This window comes from Mchenga conophoros, linkage group LG3 (genome assembly GCF_057382185.1).
Source record: "Mchenga conophoros isolate Kocher_MC1m ecotype Shallow Benthic linkage group LG3, M_conophoros_male_GT1.1, whole genome shotgun sequence".
Lineage (NCBI taxonomy): Eukaryota > Metazoa > Chordata > Actinopteri > Cichliformes > Cichlidae > Mchenga > Mchenga conophoros.
The window spans coordinates 65,331,690-65,354,289 of NC_140528.1; the positions used below are offsets into that span (position 1 = coordinate 65,331,690).

The 22,600-nt window shown below is 44.1% G+C and overlaps 1 protein-coding gene and 1 long non-coding RNA gene across 3 annotated transcripts in view; one reads left to right on the forward strand and one right to left on the reverse strand.

Annotated features, from left to right (window-relative positions):
* The window catches only part of LOC146580132 (ubiquitin-like), a 30,903-nt gene that overhangs the window by 4,938 nt on the left and 3,365 nt on the right, over nt 1-22,600 (forward strand). The window lies entirely within an intron of this gene.
* On the reverse strand, nt 5,194-9,048 carry LOC146580133 (uncharacterized). 2 transcript variants are annotated; one of them, XR_014891221.1, is made up of 5 exons: nt 9,010-9,048; nt 8,272-8,888; nt 7,751-7,903; nt 7,302-7,389; nt 5,194-6,726 (listed from the first exon to the last, which is right to left on the reverse strand). It is a non-coding gene; the product is annotated as an uncharacterized LOC146580133 (long non-coding RNA). The 2 variants fall into 2 exon arrangements; XR_014891220.1 differs by having other exon boundaries at nt 8,272-9,043.

The following is a 22,600-nucleotide window of genomic DNA, read 5'->3' on the forward strand; positions in this document are numbered from 1 at the left end:
TGATTCCCTGCCGTTGTAGTGTGTTACTGATGGTGACCTTTGTTACTTTGGTCCCAGCTCTCTGCAGGTCATTCACCAGGTCCCCCCGTGTGGTTCTGGGATCTTTGCTCACCGTTCTCATGATCATTTTGACCCCACGGGATGAGATCTTGCGTGGAGCCCCAGATCGAGGGAGATTATCAGTGGTCTTGTATGTCTTCCATTTTCTGATGATTGCTCCCACAGTTGATTTTTTTCACACCAAGCTGCTTGCCTATTGTAGATTCATTCTTCCCAGTCTGGTGCAGGTCTACAATACTTTTCCTGGTGTCCTTCGAAAGCTCTTTGGTCTTGGCCATGGTGGAGTTTGGAGTCTGACTGTTTGAGACTGTGGACAGGTGTCTTTTATACAGATGATGAGTTCAAACAGGTGCCATTCATACAGGTAACGAGTGGGGGACAGAAAAGCTTCTTACAGAAGACGTTACAGGTCTGTGAGAGCCAGATTTTCCTTGTTTGAGGTGACCAAATACTTATTTTCCACCCTGATTTACAAATAAATTCTTTACAAATCCTACCATGTGGATTCATGGATTTTTTTTTTCACATTCTGTCTCTCACAGTTGAAGTGTACCTCTGGTGCAAATTACTGACCTCTGTCATCATTTTAAGTGGGGGAACTTGCACAATCGGTGGCTGACTAAATACTTTTTTGCCCCACTGTATATGTGCAGACACATACAGGGAATTTGGTTCCGGTAGATGGTGGCTCTCAAGCACAGCAATGTAAAAAACACACACACACACACACACAAGTGTCTATATATACACATTACACATACATACACAAAGCTATGTAAACCAACTATAAATAACGAATCTAACCTTATATACATAAAATACAGAAATGAATGAGGTGGAATGAATACTACAAAATGTACATAAGGTGCAGTTGCAGTCTGGCAGTGGGAGCAGTGTGACAGGTCAACTGTTAAGAAGGGAGATGGCGAGGGGAAAGAAACTGTTCCTGTGTCGGGTGGTCCTGGTCTGCAGGCTTCTGTACCGTCTGCCAGAGGGCAGCAGATCAAAAAGTCTGTGTGCAGGGTGTGAGGGGTCTGCGATGATTTTCCCTGCCCGTTTCCTGGTTCTTGAGAGGTACAGATCCTGGATGGAGGGCAGGGGGGGCGCTGATGATCCTTTCTGCTGCCCGTACAGTCCGCTGCAGTCTGCTCCTGTCCTGTTTAGTGGCTGCTCCATACCAGACTGTGATGGAGGAGCACAGGACAGACTCAATGACCGCAGTGTAGAACTGGATCAGCAGCTCCTGTGGAAGACTGTACTTCCCCAGTTGTCTCAGGAAGTACATCCTCTGCTGGGTCTTTTTGAGGATGGAGTTGATGTTGGTCTCCCACTTCAGGTCCTGGGAGATGGTTGTACCCAGGAACTTGAAGATCTTCACAGTTGACACAGGGCTGTCTGATATGGTGAGGGGGAGCAGAGTTGAGGGATGTCTCCTGAAGTCCACTGTCATCTCTACAGTCTTAAGAGTGTTCAGCTCCAGATTGTGCTGACTGCACCAGAGTACCAGCCGCTCAACTTCCTGCCGGTATGCAGACTCATCACCATCTTGAATGAGGCCAATGACAGTGGTGTCATCTGCAAACTTTAGGAGTTTGACAGCAGAGTTATTGGAGGTGCAGTCGTTAGTGTAGAGGGAGAACAGTAGTGGTGAGAGGACACATCCTTGAGGGCACCAATACTGAGGGACTGGGTTTCAGAGGTGATCTCCCCCAGCCTCACTTGTTGCTTTCTGTCTGTCAGGAAGCTGGTGATCCACTGACAGGTAGCTGGTGACACGCTGAGCTGGGAGAGTTTGGAGGAAAGAAGTTCAGGCACAATGGTGTTAAAAGCCGAACTAAAGTCCACAAACAGGACCCTGGCATAAGTTCCCGGGCAGCCAAGGTGTTGCAGGATGTAATGCAGCCCCGTGTTCACTGCATCATCCACTGACCTGTTTGCCCGGTAGGCAAACTGCAGAGGGTCCAGCTGGTGGCCTGTAATGTCTTTCAGATGGGCTAACACCAGTCGTTCGAAGGATTTCATGACCACAGACGTCAAGGCGACAGGTCTGTAGTCATCCAGTCCTGTGATGGTGGGTTTCTTGGGAACAGGGATGATGGTGGAGCATTTGAAGCAGGAGGGAACTTCACACAGCTCCAGGGATCTGTTGAAGATGCGAGTAAAGATGGGAGCCAGCTGTTCAGCACAGGTTTTGAGGCAGGAGGGTGAGACGCCATCTGGTCCGGGGGCTTTCCTGGGCTTCTGTTTCTGGAATAGTCGGCTCACATCCTGAGTGTGTATTCTTAGTTTCAGGGAGGAGGAAAGGGGGGTGAGAGGTGTGGTGGAGGTCGTTGAGTCTGGGTTGGAGAGGGTGGTGGTGGTTGTTGAGTCTGGATTGGGGAGGGTGGGGGTGGTCGTTGAGTCTTGATTGGGGAGGGGCAGGGTGAAGGGGGGAGAGGTGGAAGGTGTGTTGGGGGTCAATGTCTGAAGCAATGTCCCTGGGGAGGGGAGGGTGGGGCGTGGGAGTCTGTCCGTCTCAAACCTGCAATAGAAAGTGTTTAACTCGTTGGCCAGGTCTTTGTTTGCTTCAATAGTGGGTGGGGGGCGTCTGTAGCTGGTGATTTCCTGCAGGCCCCTCCACACTGACGCAGGGTCGTTGGCTGAGAGCCGTTCTTCCAGCTTCTGGGAGTAGATCCTTTTAGCTGCTTTGATCTCCTTGGTCAGTGTGTTCCTGGCTTGCTTGTACAGGACCCTGTCACCACTTCTGTAAGCGTCCTCCTTGGCCTTGCGAAGATGTTGGAGTTTAGGAGTGAACCATGGTTTATTGTTGTTGTATGTGCAAAAGGTCTTTGTTGGCACACACACGTCTTCACAGAAACTGATGTATGATGTCACAGTGTCCGTGAGCTCATCTAGGTTCTCAGATGCAGCTTCAAAAACAGTCCAATCAGTGGAGTCAAAACAGTCCTGCAGTTCCTGCTTTGCTGCGTTAGTCCACTTCTTCACAGCTTTGACTACAGGCTTGGCACGTTTGAGTTTTTGCCTATAAACTGGAATAAGATGGACCATGCAGTGATCAGAATGTCCCAAAGCTGCCCGGGGCACAGAGCGATAGGCATCTTTTAGAGTGGTGTAGCAGTGATCCAGTATGATGTTGTCCCTGGTGGGGCAGTCTATATGCTGTCTGTATTTAGGGAGTTCGTAGTTTAGGTTTGCTCTGTTAAAATCCCCAAGAATAATTGTAAAGGAATCCGGGAATTTCCTCTCCAGGGTAGTAATCTGGTCAGCCAGCTCGCACAGTGCGTTGTTCGCGTTGGCCTGTGGAGGGATGTAAACTCCGACCAGCATGAAGGAAGAAAACTCCCGCGGTGAATAAAAAGGTTTACAGTTGATGAGAAAACTTTCCAAGTGTGGGCTGCAGTGTTTCTGTAACACTGTGACATCAGTACACCAACCTTCATTAATGTAGAAGCAGACTCCACCACCCTTTGTTTTCCCTGAGAACTCTGTTTCGCGGTCCGCCCGGTGAAGTTGGAAGCCCGGCAGATTTAAGACAGCGTCTGGGACTCGCTCACTGAGCCAGGTTTCCGTGAAGCAGAGGGCAGCAGAGCGTGCAAAGTCCTTGTTAGTCCGGTTTAAGAGCAGTAATTCGTCGACTTTGTTTGGAAGAGAGCGGAGATTCGCGAGGTGAATGGAGGGGAGTGCCGTGCGGAATCCTCGCCGACATTCAAAAACAAAACAACAACAAATCAGCGACCAATATAGCCACCTTTCTTTGCAAGAACACTCAAAAGCCTGCCATCCATGGATTCTGTCAGTGTTTTGATCTGTTCACCATCAACATTGCGTGCAGCAGCAACCACAGCCTCCCAGACACTGTTTAGAGAGGTGTACTGTTTTCCCTCCTTGTAAATCTCACATTTGATGATGGACCACAGGTTCTCAATGGGGTTCAGATCAGGTGAACAAGGAGGCCATGTCATTAGTTTTTCTTCTTTTATACCCTTTCTTGCCAGCCACGCTGTGGAGTACTTGGACGCGTGTGATGGAGCATTGTCCTGCATGAAAATCATGTTTTTCTTGAAGGATGCAGACTTCTTCCTGTACCACTGCTTGAAGAAGGTGTCTTCCAGAAACTGGCAGTAGGACTGGGAGTTGAGCTTGACTCCATCCTCAACCCGAAAAGGCCCCACAAGCTCATCTTTAATGATACCAGCCCAAACCAGTACTCCACCTCCACCTTGTTGGCGTCTGAGTCAGACTGGAGCTATCTGCCCTTTACCAATCCAGCCACGGGCCCATCCATCTGGCCCATCAAGACTCACTCTCATTTCATCAGTCCATAAAACCTTAGAAAAATCAGTCTTGAGATATTTCTTGGCCCAGTCTTGACGTTTCAGCTTGTGTGTCTTGTTCAGTGGTGGTCGTCTTTCAGCCTTTCTTGCACTGAACATAAGTTCCCTGCAATTTCTGAAGAATATTACAGTAAATCTGGCTGAAACTTGGCCCAGACGTACAGCAGGTTTCCCGGACGAGGGATGTGTTGAAAGTTGGACCTCAACTACTCAGGATGATTTTTAATGAATTTCTGAAATTTCCATAATTGTAGTGTATTGGCCGACTGCATTGAATACAAGTACCCTTTAATTTCTGAGGAATTCTACAGTAAATCTGGCTGAAACCTGGCACACAGGTACAGTAGGTGTCCCAGAGGGGGGATGTGTTGAAAGTTGTACATCAACTACTCAGGATGATTTTTCATGAATTTTTGAAAATTTACATAATTGTAGTGTATTGGCCGACTGCATTGAATACAAGTACCCTTTAATTTCTGAGGAATTCTACAGTAAATCGGGCTGAAACCTGGCACACAGGTACAGTAGGTGTCCCAGAGGGGGGATGTGTTGAAAGTTGTACATCAACTACTCAGGATGATTTTTCATGAATTTTTGAAAATTGACATAATTGTAGTGTATTGGCCGACTGCATTGAATACAAGTACCCTTCAATTTCTGAGGAATTCTACAGTAAATCTGGATGAAACTTGGCACACAGGTACAGTAGGTGTCCCAGAGGGGGGATGTGTTGAAAGTTGTACATCAACTACTCAGGATGATTTTTCATGAATTTTTGAAAATTGACATACACTGAAAAAAATATGTTGTTGGATTTACTTAATTCAATGGTGGACATTTGTTGCACACAGATGTTTTGCTTTGGCAGCAACTTAAACAATTGAGTTAAATTAACACAATTTATTCATGTTCAATAAACCTGTGCAATTTGTGTTGATAAAATGTGACTTAAACATGTTTTGATGAAGTAATTTGAGCTCTTGAAATATTTTAATCCTTCACAATTTTCTCACTTTATCCCAACACCATTCAATAACTTTTACCCAATACTACTTGGTCACTTAAATACTACATGTTATCTTCAAATTACATTTTGCTATTATATTCTAGTATCAAATACACAATTTTCAAATGGAGGCCTTATAACAGATTATATTGTTCTCTTCCAAGATGGTTGCTGGCATCCACCAGTAACCTTTCAAAACAAAATGTCTAATTTCACTGCATTGACAGTAGGTAAAGAATTAAACTGACATTACTCCACTACTGAATCTATATAAACCAACAGTTAAATAATGTCAGTTCTTCCGTGTTCTCTGGAATCAATCACAGCAAAGAAATTAGACTCTTTCTTTTGAAAAATGTTGGGAAAGAACAATACAAAACATTCTATTTAAGGCCTCTGACGTCAAGATTCAGTTAAACAACAATTATAACTAAACAATTTGAGGTAATGTTAGTTTCCATTAACATTAAATTAGGTTACTGAATTGGCAAACACCTTCCTATTAACATTACCCATTTTACCCCAATAACTAAAGAAATTAGCACTTGCAGGTCAAAACCTTTATTCAAGAGATGCAAAAATAACATTGATACAGTGACTGTCAAAAATTACGGCACTGATCATACTGTGACATCTTGGTTCAAAACAGCAAGCTTAGAAATATTCAACGTTCCTTACTTCAACTGAATGAAACTGAAAATACCATTTCACACGGCCCATATGGGATATTTAGACTGCATAACTGTTCATGCTACATCTCTTCACTAGTAAAAGAAAGAAAAAATACAAAGAGAAATTTAAAAATGCTGCCAAACAGACAGAGAACTTGTACAGAGCAAAAGGAAAAACAAACAACAACAACAACAAAAAAACGGCTCGTCCTCATGGCAGTTGCAGTGTATATAAAAATGAACCCTGCGATCTGTTCCTGGAATTGAGCTTCAAAAATGCAGCAGAACAAGTGTGAGATTTAAATGTCTTCTCACCTAGAGCTGGTCACCTCACATGCATAACAGTGAGCTTCGTTGCAGGAGCAGTTTTGTCTTAGTTGTGAGCTTTTCTTGAGAGCTGAGTTGCTTCCAACTCCATTACCACCCTTTGAATCACCTCAAAAGTGTAGCAGAGTTGTGATGGGTAACTCATATTGAAGGAATAAAAAAGGTCCAAACAGCATGGCTACTGCAAAGGTCACGTTATCCAGATCTTGAAGAACTACTATACCCTCGATGATGATGCCAACGTCAGAAAAGTCATTGCCTGGTGCATCCTCTGGAGACAGATGTTCATTGTGGTTTTCTCAATCTGTGCAGTGGCCTCAGTCAAGTCCTGGTTAAAAACAAAACATTTCTTTAAGATTCCTTTTTAAACTCATCTCTTTTGAATCTACCAGTTCTAATGTTAGAGTAATTTAAACCAATGCAAGCAACATAGTAAATAGCTATAGCCAAAGAGTGGCCTGCCATGCTGCCATTCATGGTCTAACAGAGTTTCTAAGAGAGGGTGAAAAACATAATTTCAAATGCTTTACATTAGTTTTTCTTAGAAAGACACTGGCCCATCAGAAATCCAGGTTTTGTCACTCAGTTAGAATTTAGACTTTCAGCCCCACAATTTGGTTAGCTGTTGGTCTTTTTTTTTTTCAAACAAAAGCTAATGTAAATATTGGTGGGATTTTCCTTTGTTCACTAGAATGACAAATTTAAAGTTTTTTCACACTGATGTGACCCCTAATACAGGGGTGGGGCCTCAAGGGCCGGCGGCTGAGTTCACTACCAGGCCTCATGTGAACTTCAAATTATTAAAGAGGACTACTGGTCCTAACTGGTCCAATGAGGATCAAGTGGATAACTAAATGCATTTTTAAATGTTGCAAAGCCACAATCTACTCATAAAACACTCACCATGAACTCCTGCACCAAGATGTTGCAATTGTCTTTCACACAGATGTGGAGCACTTTGATGAGACTCCCTTCGAGCATTAATGTCATCCTAAAGTATTATAACAAAGAAAACAGAGATTTGTGAACTTTTCAGTAGCACAGAAGAAAATGATCCCAGACCAAAACTTAAACCAGTCAACATGCAACACCAGCATCTACAAAGCAATATCAAAAGTTCCTGTTTGACATCCACTTTATGGATATATAGTTTCCAGAACATTTATTTTTTTAAAAAGATCAATTTTTCTCAGTGGGCCAGTAAATGCATGACGAAAATTATGGCATCCTTTCGGTGGAATCAGTACTCACAGGTAATAGTTGACTGTTTCAATGGATGCAGCATAAAAATCTTTTACTGACCTAATGCAATACATATACACTTTGTAGTTAAAGAATTTTAAAGTTCTTACTGTCATCATGGCAGCTACATCCTTTAGCTTTGTGCCCTGTTCCCCCGATCACTTTGCAAACACTTTCAGCAGACTGTCAGAGAGAAACTCAGCTCCGTCAGAAACCTTGACTGTAAAGGCATGGTTGGGATGCACTGGAATGATGCATTTCATCTGAAATGACATAAAATTATTTTGAAATAACAGCAGGCACTGTGCTTGGTTAATAATCAGTAATGTTTTGTTGAATAAAAACTGTGTTTCCAGATCTTATGGGATTAAAAAAATGTTTATTTCTGATTTGCAACCCAAGAACCCACAAGTTACAACCTTATTTTAGTTCAAGTGTGCATTAATGTGAGTCCAGTAATCACCTTTCTGACAATACATACAGGTATAAGTTAAACCTATGGCAGATTTTGGATTTCTCAGTTGTATTAATAGGGTGGTCTATTTGAGTATGCATGCACCTAATAATTATAAAAAACCTATTATAATTAAGTTACAGAAACCTTAAGCGAAAATAGAATATACTTTCTTACCATAACACCTTGAACCCACAATCCATCAGCTGACTCCTGGTGAAATGCAGAATAGATGTGGTCTCTCAATGTGCATCAACAAAAACAAAAACAAAAACAAAAGGACAGCAGGTGAGGGCAGGAGGGGTAGGGATGTAAGCTAGCATAATGCCGCTGATAATATTAGCTAAAGCTGTTCAATGTCCAAAATCTCACTAACACCACGGTGCAGTAAATACACAATGTAACTGAAGAGTCAGTTGACAAATCTATTCACACAGAAAACCAAATTATGTTATGAGTGCCTTGTAATTAGGTTTAATGTGATATTACGGCTCTTGTGCCAAAGACAAATTCAAATGAAAAAGCGCCAATTCTTTGATAACAGATAAAACAGCAAATAAGCTAACGGCTCTTTTTTAGCATGTTACATGGCGGCACTTTAGACGTTTAACTACATTTGGCTGAAATATGGTAAATATTAATTCAAAAAATCAAGACATACCAAAAAACGTAGAGTTGGCTGCTCGACTTGACTGAGATGGATGCATTTTTTAAACCACGATCCAAAGCCCGCGAGATGAAATCACGCGTGGTTTCACGAGATTTAACGTTGCTATCTTATTGACTTACTTCACCTGAACATGATATAAACAATTTAATACACCCTTTCTGCATATCATGTAGTTTTTACACTATATAGTTACATTTATCTTTAAAACATGAGGCAATTGTGTTAAATACATGCAAGATGCTTACATAAATCCAAGAGATGGCCAGTCCCTTTTTTTCAGTGTAATTGTAGTGTATTGGCCGACTGCATTGAATACAAGTACCCTTTAATTTCTGAGGAATTCTACAGTAAATCTGGATGAAACTTGGCACACAGGTACAGTAGGTGTCCCAGAGGGGGGATGTGTTGAAAGTTGGACATCAACTACTCAGGATGATTTTTAATGAATTTCTGAAAATTGACATAATTCTATTGTATTGACTGTATTGAATTGAATATAAGTTTCCTTTAATTTCTGAGGAATTCTACAGTAAATTTGGATGAAACTTGGCACACAGGTACAGTAGGTGTCCCAGAGGGGAGATGTGTTGAAAGTTGGACATCAACTACTCAGGATGATTTTTCATGAATTTTTGAAATAAACATAATTGTAGTGTATTGGCCGACTGCATTGAATACAAGTACCCTTTAATTTCTGAGGAATTCTACAGTAAATCTGGATGAAACTTGGCACACAGGTACAGTAGGTGTCCCAGAGGGGGGATGTGTTGAAAGTTGTACATCAACTACTCAGGATGATTTTTCATGAATTTTTGAAAATTGACATAATTGTAGTGTATTGGCCGACTGCATTGAATACAAGTACCCTTTAATTTCTGAGGAATTCTACAGTAAATCTGGATGAAACTTGGCACACAGGTACAGTAGGTGTCCCAGAGGGGGGATGTGTTGAAAGTTGTACATCAACTACTCAGGATGATTTTTCATGAATTTTTGAAAATTGACATAATTGTAGTGTATTGGCCGACTGCATTGAATACAAGTACCCTTTAATTTCTGAGGAATTCTACAGTAAATCTGGATGAAACTTGGCACACAGGTACAGTAGGTGTCCCAGAGGGGGGATGTGTTGAAAGTTGGACATCAACTACTCAGGATGATTTTTAATGAATTTCTGAAAATTGACATAATTCTATTGTATTGACTGTATTGAATTGAATATAAGTTTCCTTTAATTTCTGAGGAATTCTACAGTAAATCTGGCTGAAACCTGGCACACAGGTACAGTAGGTGTCCCAGAGGGGGGATGTGTTGAAAGTTGGACATCAACTACTCAGGATGATTTTTAATGAATTTCTGAAAATTGACATAATTCTATTGTATTGACTGTATTGAATTGAATATAAGTTTCCTTTAATTTCTGAGGAATTCTACAGTAAATTTGGATGAAACTTGGCACACAGGTACAGTAGGTGTCCCAGAGGGGAGATGTGTTGAAAGTTGGAGATCAACTACCCAGGATGATTTTTAATGAATTTTTGAAAATTGACATAATTCTACTGTATTGGCCGACTGCATTGGATACAAGTACCCTTTAATTTCTGAGGAATTCTACAGTAAATCTGGCTGAAACCTGGCACACAGGTACAGTAGGTGTCCCAGAGGGGGGATGTGTTGAAAGTTGTACATCAACTACTCAGGATGATTTTTAATGAATTTTTGAAAATTGACATAATTCTACTGTATTGGCCGACTGCATTGGATACAAGTACCCTTTAATTTCTGAGGAATTCTACAGTAAATCTGGCTGAAACCTGGCACACAGGTACAGTAGGTGTCCCAGAGGGGGGATGTGTTGAAAGTTGGACATCAACTACTCAGGATGATTTTTAATGAATTTCTGAAAATTGACATAATTCTATTGTATTGACTGTATTGAATTGAATATAAGTTTCCTTTAATTTCTGAGGAATTCTACAGTAAATCTGGATGAAAATTGGCACACAGGTACAGTAGGTGTCCCAGAGGGGGGATGTGTTGAAAGTTGTACATCAACTACTCAGGATGATTTTTAATGAATTTCTGACATTTCCATAATTGTATTGACTGTATCGGGCCGTTACATTGTAATTTGTGCGCGCGCATGCACGTGTGCGCGGGTATAGGGTTTCAATCGGCACATAAAGCGAAAAGGCGCTACCGTAAAGACTGGTGTAAAAGCGCAAGGAAATTTATGCAGCGGATAGGAGGCGGCTGGCTTGACCACGGCTCACAAATGACGGCTCACTTTACCGCGGTGAATTTGTTTCCCGTACGTCGGGAGCACGCACTGGGCTGTCCAAATCACGGACAAACTGCTTCCAACATTCTTTATTTTTAGGGCACAAACACTTCTTATAATAACTAACTACTCCTGAAATTTGAGGTTTAGTTCTGTACAGTTAAAGAAGAATACAAATAATTATCAGACAAAATGTGTTTGGTTTATTGAAATAATCCCGTCCGGTAACACATGAGAACCGTAATAGAATAGAATAGCCTTTATTGGAGTGCCACTCCCTTGGTGCAAGATTCAATGATAAATATACATGTAAAATATAGAAAGTACAATAAAACAATCGCAAGTACTCAAACAATAGTAAGTACGATATATACAGGATAGCAGCATTAATATAATGACCGTATGAATAGCAGCATAATATAATGGCAGTGACGGTATGGTATAGCTAAGCAGGTTCAATTGTTTTTGTGCTTATTTACTACGGTGATAGCTCTGGGAAAGAAGCTATCCCTGAATCTGTTTGTCCTGGTTTTATGTGACCTGTACCGTCGGCCTGATGGTAATAGTTCAAACAGTTGGTTGCTGGGGTGAGAGTGGTCCTTGATGATATTGCCAGCTCTGCTGAGGTACCGAGAGTTTGCAGTGACCTCCAGGCTGGGCAGAGAGCAGCCAGTGATCTTCTGGGCTGTGTTGATGACCCTCTGCAGTGCTTTCCTGTCCGCAGCTGAGCACCCTGCATACCAAGTTGTTATGCCGTACGTTAGGATGCTCTCTATGGTGGCTCTGTAAAATGTCACCACCAGCCTCTCCTCCAGGTTGTTCCTCCTGAGCACTCTCAGAAAGTGGAGACGCTGCTGGGCCTTTTTTACCACCGCCGTGGTATTTGCAGTCCAGGAAAGGTCATCAGATATCTGCACGCCCAGAAAATAAATAAATGTATCATTTTTTGTTTTAACCCACAAACTGAATGGTAATGTAACAACACAAATTTTTCACGTTTTCACTTAAACAGTTAATTGCTTCCACGTCTAGTTGCAAGGGCGTAGATTTGGTTTTGGCATTGGTGGGGACGAATGATTCAACCACCGAACTCTGCCCTGTTTCTTTTTTTTCCTTTTTGTTTTTGCTTCTTAATAAAAAAAAAAAAAAAGAGAAATATACTTGCCTACTTGTGCTATTCTATATGCTTTTAAACCATTTAAAAATCACAATTCATAGTTTTATATGTGAATTATATAATGTTAAATTACTATTAAACAAATGACTGACTAAGTATTTTAGACTTTAGTTTCCTTCAGCCATATTCCATATAAATCAGGCATCATACAAAAATAAAAATGGTTTCAAATACAGTCATGACAATAAAAGAATATGACTTTAAGGACTTAACATCATTACTTCAGTTATAGTACACCAACATCTCTTATACATTAGCACTAAGGGAACACTGAATGACCTGCTGGTTTTTGTCCATAAAACTACTCATCTAAGATTACTACAAAGTAAAAGATCTCTCAGCAAAATTATGCAACATTTTAGACTATTGCCCCGATCAAATCAGTGAGCTGGGATTTTTTTATTCTAAACATGAACTACTGTTACAGCAACAGACATGGACTACTGGTGTCTCACACAACAACTCAATGTCCACTATGTGAAGGAGCCAAACACATGCCTTCTCCTCTCATTAACTGGGATAAACTGCTGGCATATTTGTTTTACATCTATACTGTCCAGTCTCTCCTGGTGGACATGGCAACACGTTATTCATGGTTACATACAATTTTATACTGATGTGGGCCAAAGCCTGGCACATATACTTGCCAACCTTGAGACCTCAGAATTAGGGAGACATTCAAACACACACACACACACAAAACTTGAATTTTACAATGTTTATTTATCGGATAAAATAAGTTAAATGTCACCGTTATTATTGACCGGGGCCAGAAACAGGCTGGGGGTGTCCAAATTCAGAGGCTGCGTCCACCTGAGAACCAGGTGTTGTGTTGTGATTGCCTGCCAAAAACTGATTGCTTGTATTTAAACTGCTATAAATAACTTGTTGGTCTATAATATGTGAAACATATGTCAAGTGTATCCCTCGTGAATGATATCAAGTCATCTTGAGCAACAAACAACATTCCTGTAACAAGGTAGAACCTGCAGTCAGTTTTTGGCAGTGACTTTTATGTATCCTTTATTTATGCAGTTAAAAAAATTATTTTTACTTTACTCTTAAGAGAGACATTTTTAATCTGGCCAAGAGGACATCTGAAATTGCAACAAATGCAAAAATAGTTCTGTAAACATATTTTAAGTGGACAAAAGGAAACTGATTGATTTTCTTGAGCTCTCAGCGAAGGCGGTCGCACTTTTCTCCTCTCCTCCTCACCCTTATCTTCCCTGCTTAGCCTCTATGTCCTTGTCTTGTCTTGTGTGCATTTACTTTTCCTGGAACAGTCTCTCACTGTCGTTCTCTAAAACCTAAAAGAGAATTATGGATTTGATCAACTGGTCTCTGAGTGCTATTGACACCCTTTTCTCAACGAGAAGTCGGGGCTCGGGAGAGCCTGAGTGCCCTGGAGGGACTTTCCCTGCCGGTTACACGATGGGGTCCTATTCCTCTGTGGGGCAACCTGCATATGGCCAATAAAGCATTCATTCAAATTCAAATTCAAATAATGTAGGTACAATAACACAGTTACAAAGATACTTGAGGAACAGGTAATTTTTTAATTTTATATATAACCCCTTTGTAATACCTGTTCACTGAAGTCTATTTAACATCATATGATATTACACATAAAAAACACACGGAAACATTGGAAATCAGTTTTTGGCACAACACCGGCTCAGATATTTGAAGTTTACACAGCTAGATTCTCGCCTGAAAATATGTTAAAAGTTTATTTTGCGACCCAGAAAGAGTAATAAGAGTAATGCTATGTAGCTGCAGTAGTAGTAGCCATTATTGGAAACTGGAATTGGCTGGGCCAATCTGGGATATGGTTTATCAATTTTGTTGTCCGGGTGAATGGTGACTCTGGGAGATTTTCGGGAGGGGCACTGAAATTCGGGATTCTCCCGGAAAAATCGGGAGGGTTGGCATGTATGGCCTAGCATAGCCTGTAACGTTATAAATGACGGACACATTTTATGAGTGAACTTGGCTTTAAGTGATTCACAGGTTTATTTGAAAAATACTTTTTTATATCCAGGTTCTTCCTTTTTGCTGCTGTCCTCCTCTCCTCCTTGCAGCGCAGGCTTGCCGCTAGAGCAGGGCGATATGGCCAAAAATATTTATCACGATATATATTTGAAAATTTGCGATGACGATATAATTGATGCGAGACAAAATACAACTCCACAACATTACTAGCGCAAAAAGACAACCTATCATTTATTTTCACTTAAACAAGAAGCTGGTTTTTATGTACATTAAAGCTTTATAAAAATGTAACAGTGCAAATGCAAATTCCTTGCTGAAAGTTTAACCAAAAGGCATTTCCAGTAGAAATGGGCTGACATATCCTGAGCATAACCGTGTATAATATCCACTGAAGTTAAAAAGAGGTGCTTTGCAACATTAAACTGCAGTGTGCAGTACGTATTTTTCGGACCATAAGGTGCACGGGATTATAAGGCACATTAAGCGAAACAAAGCAGTCAGATAAATCAAACTTCATTAAACTCATTCTTCTTGCTTCCTCCACTTCTGTACCATTGATTCATTAATGTTGAATTCTCTGGCAGCTGCTCTATTCCCATGTTGTTGCAGTATATTAATGACTAACCTCGTATTGTGGATGGATTATCTCAGTTGTTCTCCTGACTGAAGATTGGTCCTTTTACAGCATCCTGCCATGCAATTGCATTTGTCTCTAACCATGAGGAACCTTAACGTTAACTTTTATAAGTGGAAAAGTGTTAGTGTTTGTCCTCCAGCTTCACTGTTTATGTTATGCTAACATAGCTGTGTCGCTAGCGATCACGTAGCACATAATTGTATACCAGCTAGCCCAACTTCAGTAACCCTACAAACGTCACTGCTGTTTAGTTTCCTGTCTTCATTTATGTTGGAAGTGATAGCAGAGCTGTACGTTTGATTTTTTTCAGAAATCTCTGTCAGAACATGCAATATCATGCTTAGGTAACTAGCGAAACTAGCGAGCTAACTTCCGCTAGCTTCCTGCTAGCTTCTAACTCCGTTAAATGTAATACATTTTGTTTTCATGGATGCCTGGAAGTTAAACTTCATAGTTACACCTGGTAAAGCAGCAATGCTGATCATTTTATTAAAGATGAAAGAATTTAGACAGTTTTTAACTCTTAGTGATGCTGCAGTGTTCGTTTGACCTGAAAAAGACCGAGTTTAGAACCCAGATTACTCCCAGATTTAAGGGCATCTTAGTCCAACGGCCGCTTGCATGTTCTGCAAAAAATGTGCTTTGTCGTGTATCTGACGGACAAACACCAAACCAGTTCCACATCACTGAAGTTGCACCATTTTTACAAACCAATTCTGGTTCATCTGTTTCACTCAACAATCGGCCATGTGCGTATGAAAACAAAGGCACTGCGCACGCGCGTTTTACTCATATTCTATCGCGATATTTCATTTTCCTATCGTTGCCTAACATTATACCGGTATTACCGTGAACGGTATAATATGGCCCAGCCCTACTTACCGCTGCTAAAACTAAACAGAGCTCCCTGAAAGGCACAGCCAATCACATTGGCCATGTTTGTCACATGAGGTAGGACTCCAGTAGAGGATATAATTTAACTCTTTCTGCACCGCTGGGTGAATGAGACGATGACAGATCGTTTTTCTTTCTATCGGGTTTGTTTTTCTTTACTCGAAGAGATCAAATTACTGGTGGGGACAATTCAATAACTGCTGGATATTGGTGGGGACATGTCCCTTCTGTCCATGACAAATCTACGCCCTTGTCTAGTTGGTTGTAATGGAGGCGGAGTCAACTGGATCCGCTCTCCCTGCCAGCAAATGCTCCCGGCATATCCCCGACAAACAAATTCTGTCGGGGATACCTACTTTGGCACTAGGGCTGCCACGATTAGTCGACTAGTCACGATTACGTCGACTATTAAAATCGTCGACGACTAATTTAATAGTTGATGCGTCGTTTGAAGCTTTGTAAGATCACAAAGGACGCAGGAATAAGCAGTAGGATTTAAGAATGTGAATCGCTACCTTATCATGGTGGAGGGGTTTGTGTGTCCCAGGGATCCCAGGGGCTATGTTGTCTGGGGGCTTTTGCCCCCTAGTAGGGTCTCCCATGGCAAATTGGTCCTGGGTGAGGGACCAGACAAAGAGCGATTCAGAAGACCCTTATGAAAAGGATATCGAGGGAACAGTTTACCCTGCCCGGGATAGGGTTACCGGGGCCCCCGCCCTGGAGCCAGGCCCGGGGAGGGTGCCCGAGGGCGAGCGTCTGGTGGCCGGGCCTTAGTCCATGGGGCCCGGCCGGGCACAGCCCGAAGAGGAGACATGGGCCCATCCTCCCGCAGGCCCACCACCCGCAGGAGGCGGCATAGGGGTCGGGTGCATTGTGTGCCGGGTGGCGGCCAGGAGCGGAGGCCCTGGCGGACTGACCCCCGGCTGCCAAGACTGGCAATAGGGACATGGATATCACCTCTCTGGTGGGGAAGGAGCCTGAGTTAGTGCGTGAGGTTGAGAGGTACCGGCTAGATATAGTCGGGCTCACCTCTACGCATGGCTTGGACTCTGGAACCAGTCTCCTGGAGAGGGGCTGGACTCTGTCTCAGTCTGGAGTTGCCCCTGGTAAGAGGCGGCGGGCTGGGGTGGGTATTCTAATATCCCCTCGGCTTGCTGCCGGTACGTTGGGGTTTTTCCCGGTGGACGAGAGGGTTTGTTCCCTGCGCCTTAGGGTCGGGGAACGGGTCCTGACTGTCATCTGCGCTTATGCGCCGAGTGGCAGTTCAGAGTACCCAGCCTTCTTAGAGTCCCTGGGGGGTGCTGGAAGGTGCTCCACCTGGAGACTCTGTTGTCCTGCTGGGAGACTTCAATGCTCACGTGGGTAATGACAGCGAGACCTGGAGGGGCGTGATTGGGAGGAACGGCCTCCCTGATCTGAACCCAAGCGGTGCTTTGTTATTGGACTTCTGTGCTAATCACAGTCTGGCCATAACGAACACCCTGTTCGAACATAAGAGTGTCCATACGTGCACGTGGCACCAGGACGCTCTAGGCCGTAGGTCGATGATCGATTTTGTAATCGTATCACCAGACCTGCGACCATATGTTCTGGACACTCGGGTAAAGAGAGGGGCTGAGCTGTTAGTAGTAGTAGTAGTAGTAGTAGTAGTAGTAGTAGTAGTATTTATTTATTGTCATTGTCAAGAACAATGAAATTGCGTTTGGGGCTTCCATATAACCCAAAAAAAGAAGAAAATAATAAATACCCCTTAAAACCCAAGTGTACATATTTAACCCAGTGTGACTCCAATGCAATAAGACAATCCTTAGCAATAATGTCCGTAGAAATTCAGACAAAGACCTGAGAAACATGACAAAATACAACAGTGCAACCCATTCAATATTATTGTACTGTGAGATATGATATCAGATATGATAGTTATCTATTTAAGAAAGAGGGGGGGGGGGCAGGAGGGGGAAGAGAATAAAGATATGATGCACCAATGCAGACCAGTTCATTGCTATTAAGAAGTTGGATATGGTTATTGTCTGTGAGAGGGGGGCAGAGAGTTCAGGAGCCTCACAGCCTGTGGATACAGGCTGTTGGCCAGTCTGGATGTTCTGGCCTGTATAGACCTGTACCTTCTCCCTGAGGGCAGCAGATGGAAAAGGTGGCGCGCAGGGTGATGTTGGTCCCGCAGGATACTGTGCACCCTCCTCAGACAGCGAGTGGGGAAGATATTACTGATCTCTGGCAGACTTGTTCCAATAATTCTGCCAGCTTCTTTCACCACCCGCTGGAGTGCTTGCTGATCGGCCTTGGTGCAGCTGGGGAACCACACTAGAAATCCATACGTCAGAACGCTGCTGATGGCACAGTTGTAGAAGTTCAACATCAGAGATCTGGGAATGTGTGCGCTCCGCAGTCTCCTCAGGTAGTAGAGGCGCTGTTGGGCCTTCCGTGCAACTGAGGTGATATGGTTGCCCCAGGACAGGTCCTCGGTCACAGTTACCCCCAAGAATTTAAAACTGCTCACCCTCTCTGCCAATGAAGAGAGGCAGATGGTTGTTATGACCCCTCTTCCGGAAATAGACCCCTCTTCCGTTAACTGATCACCACCTGGTGGTGAGTTGGATCAGGTGGCGGGGGAGGACGCTGGACAGACCTGGTGCACCTAAACGCGTAGTGAGGGTGTGCTGGGAACGTCTAGCAGAGGCCCCAGTCCACGAGATCTTCAACACACACCTCCGGCAGAGCTTCGACAGCATTCCGAGGGAGACTGGGGACATTGAGTCCGAATGGTCCATGCTCAGCGTCTCCATTGCCGAAGCTGCTGCATTGAGCTGCGGCCGCAAGGTGGTTGGTGCCTGCCGTGGTGGTAATCCCCGAACCAAATGGTGGACACCAGAGGTGAAGGGAGCCACCAGGCTGAAGGAGTCCTATCGGGCTTGGTTAGCCTGTGGGACTCCGGAGGCAGCCGACAGGTATCGACAGGCCAAGCGGAATGCGGCTCGGGCAGTGGCTGAAGCAAAAACTCGGGTGTGGGAGGAGTTCGGAGAGGCCATGGAAAAAGACTTTCGGACTGCCTCGAAGAGATTCTGGCAAACCGTCAGGCGTCTCAGGAGGGGAAAGCGGTGCTCTACCTGCACTATGTATAGTGCTGGCGGAGCGCTGCTGACGTCGACTGAGAAAATTGTCAGGCGGTGGAAGGAATACTTCGAGGACCTCCTTAATCCCACTGACACGTCTGTTCCGAGGAGGAAGCAGAGTCTGGGGATGAGGGGAGTGACCCACCAATTTCCGGGGCCGAGGTCACTGAGGCAGTTAAACAACTCCTTGGTGGCAGAGCCCCTGGTGTTGATGAGGTTCGCCCCAAGTTCCTGAAGGCTCTGGACGTTGTAGGGCTGTCCTTCTTGACACGCCTCTGCAATGTTGCGTGGAGATCAGGGGCAGTACCTGTGGACTGGCAGCCCGGGGTGGTGGTCCCCATCTTTAAGAAGGGGGACCGGAGGGTGTGTTCCAACTACAGGGGGATCACACTCCTCAGCCTCCCTGGGAAAGTCTATGCCAGGGTGCTGGAAAGGAGAGTTCATCCGCTAGTCAAACCTCGGATACAGGAGGAACAATGCGGTTTTCGTCCCGGTCGTGGAACACTGGACCAGCTCTTTATCCTCTCGAGGATACTTGAGGGTGCATGGGAGTTTGCCCAACCAGTCTACATGTGTTTTGTGGACTTGGAGAAGGCATTCGACCGTGTCCCTCGGGGTGTCCTGTGGGAGGTGTTGCGGGAGTATGGGGTGTCTGGCCCATTGCTACGGGTCATTTGATCCCTATACAACCGAGCTTGGTTCGCATTGCCGGCAATAAGTTGGACTCGTTCCCGGTGGGTGATGGGCTCCGCCAGGGCTGCCCTTTGTCTCCGGTTCTGTTCATAATTTTTATGGACAGGATTTCTAGGCGCAGCCAAGTGGCGGAGGGCTTTCGCTTTGGTGGCCTCAGAATCTCATCTCTGATTTTTGCGGATGATGTGGTTCTGTTGGCTTCATCGGGTGGGGCCTCCAGCTCGCACTGGAACGGTTCGCAGCAGAGTGTGAAGCAGCGGGAATGAGGATCAGCACCTCCAAATCTGAGGCCATGGTTCTCAGCCGGAAAAGGGTGGAGTGCCCACTCCGGGTAGGGGATGAGTTCCTGCCCCAAGTGGAGGAGTTCAAGTATCTCGGGGTCTTGTTCGCGAGTGATGGGAGAAGGGAGCCGGAGATTGACAGACGGATTGGGGCTGCAGCTGCAGTAATAACGGACGCTGCACCGGTCCGTCGTGGTGAAGAGGGAGCTGAGTGTAAAAGTGAAGCTCTCAATTTACCGGTCGATCTACGTCCCTACCCTCACCTATGGCCACGAGCTGTGGGTAGTGACCGAAAGAACGAGATCGCGGATACAAGCGGCAGAAATGAGCTTCCTCCGAAGGGTGGCTGGCCTCTTCCTTAGAGATGGGGTGAGAAGTTCGGCCATCCGGGAGGGGCTCAGAGTAGAGCAGCTGCTGCTCCACATCGAAAGGAGCCAGCTGAGGTGGTTCGGGCATCTGACAAGGATGCCCCCTGGGCGCCTCCTGGGTGAGGTGTCCCAGGCATGTCCCATCTCTCGGCTGGCCTGGGAACGCCTTGGTATTCCCCCGGATAAGCTGGAGGAGGTGGCTGGGGAGAGGGAGGTCTGGGCCTCTTTGCTTAGGCTGCTGCCCCCGTGACCCGGCCTCGGATAAAGCGGATGCAGATGGATGGATGGATGGATGGATGGATAATGGACTGAAACAGAAGATGGCAGCACTGCATGTACAAGGATGCCAGCTGCCATTAAACCCCGAAGAAGAAGAAGTAGCTCTGTCCCAGAATTCATAGCGCAGCCCAGCTCAGTTTCCAACAATGGCGGCAGCTAGTTAGTTCTAATATTACTCTTATTATTCTTTTTGGGTCACAAAATAAAGTTTAACATATTTTCAGGAGAGAATGTAGCTGTGTAAATATTTGCTCAGTTTATCAAGACACCACATATTTTCAAAAGCGCTCTGACGTTTTCGGATATGTCTGTTACCCAAGGCTCACTAGAGCCCGTGAGAACACTGGACTCCCGGCAAATCGTTTTCAAACCCACCGCTGTCTTTCGCTACTCAGGTTAAACATTAGGGGTGCAATGATATTCGTATCGATATTGAACCGTTCGATACAGTGCTTTCGGTTCGGTACGCATATGTATCGAACAATACAAAATTTGTAATTTATTTTATCAACTTTCCTTCTGACGATGCTGTCTGTGTGGAGCGGTCAGTGAATCTGCGTTCGACTACTCCACCTAGGCTGCACTGTCGAGCGCAGATCCACTGAGCGCTCCACACAGACAGCATAGTCAGAAGGAAGAGCGCAGGGCAAGTTAGCGAGACAGAAGTTAAGCTCTCCTTGCAACATGGCAAATTGAACCTCCCCCCACCCTCATTCAGATCTGGCGTTTGGAATTATTTTGGTTTTCATGTGACGTATGACCCTGAAGGTAAGCGCGTCATGGACTAAAGTAAAACAGTATGTTGGATGTGCCACGCAATGCTCAATTACATGGGTGGGAGCTAGTGTGTTAGCGCAGTTAGCTCGTTAACGTGTTGGCTGTCTAGCCCCATGCACGGGGCTATCAGGGGTAGCTCGTTAACGGAGATTTGCCGTGTTGTGGCGTTAAGGTCATTTTAACGAGGTTAACCTGAAAGCACTAGTGGGAACACAACGAATATGACTGCACATTTACGCCGACATCATCCTAGTGCAAAGACAAAAACAACAAGCATGCATGCTACAAACTTTACCCGAGTCATTTAGACAGCCGTTAGCACATGATTCTCCTTATGGGGACCTGACATGTTTGCTGCTGAGAATATAGCCCAGAAGAAGCGGATAGTATAGCTTTTATTTTGGAAAGAGACATTTCTCTGTAATAAACTCTCTTTTCCAAAGATGAGTGATTCCTCAATCAGATACAGGGCTCGCAAAATCGCTAGCCCGACGTCCTGGGGCTAGAGATTTTTCCAGTCGGGCTACCAAAATCTATCTCTGCCCTGCCCGTCGGGCTATCGTAGGAAGGAAAAATATATGTCAATGCTTTTGCATTCTTTCAGAAATGTAGCTGGGTAATTATGTCATTGGCATCGGTGAGCCACTGTCAATATGTGACATATTGAAATCGCGTTTGAATTTGCGCTTGTTTTTTGCTTTCACTTTGCAATCCCGTGAACTGTGTATAGAGAGCGACAGCACTGATCTGTGAGTGATGATAATTTGTGCACCAATTCCTCTGACATTGTCTTATTAATCGTTAGCTTACTACGCAAACATGACAAGTGAAATCTCCCGCAGCAAGCTTAAACATGTGAGAGGTTGATCGCGCAGAGAATCGCTGAGCTTATGTGAGTGCATGTGTAAAAGCAGCAGGATATATATATTTCAGTTCTGCTGAGCCAAATCAGACAGGTCAGGGTGAAGAAGTGACAGCCAAAGAAAAGCTTACCGCAAAACGGAGAAGTTATGACAAATTAGACTATAAGGCAAAAAGAAAGTGCAACTTTATGGTTTCATGGACAAAATAATTTCTGTGGCTACGATATGATGAGCTAAATAACCAGGGGTGCACATAAGTGGTCCACAGGTGCGTATTCGCTGTCAAAATAAAAAACACGCACAAGGGTTAGGGTTAAATTTAAAAACTGTACTTTTGAGTTAAAATATATATTTATAATTTTAATAAATGACAAATTAAAAAGACATGAACATTTTATTTTGTATCGAAAAAATATCGAACCGTGACACCAAAGTATCGAACCGAACCGTGAATTTTGTG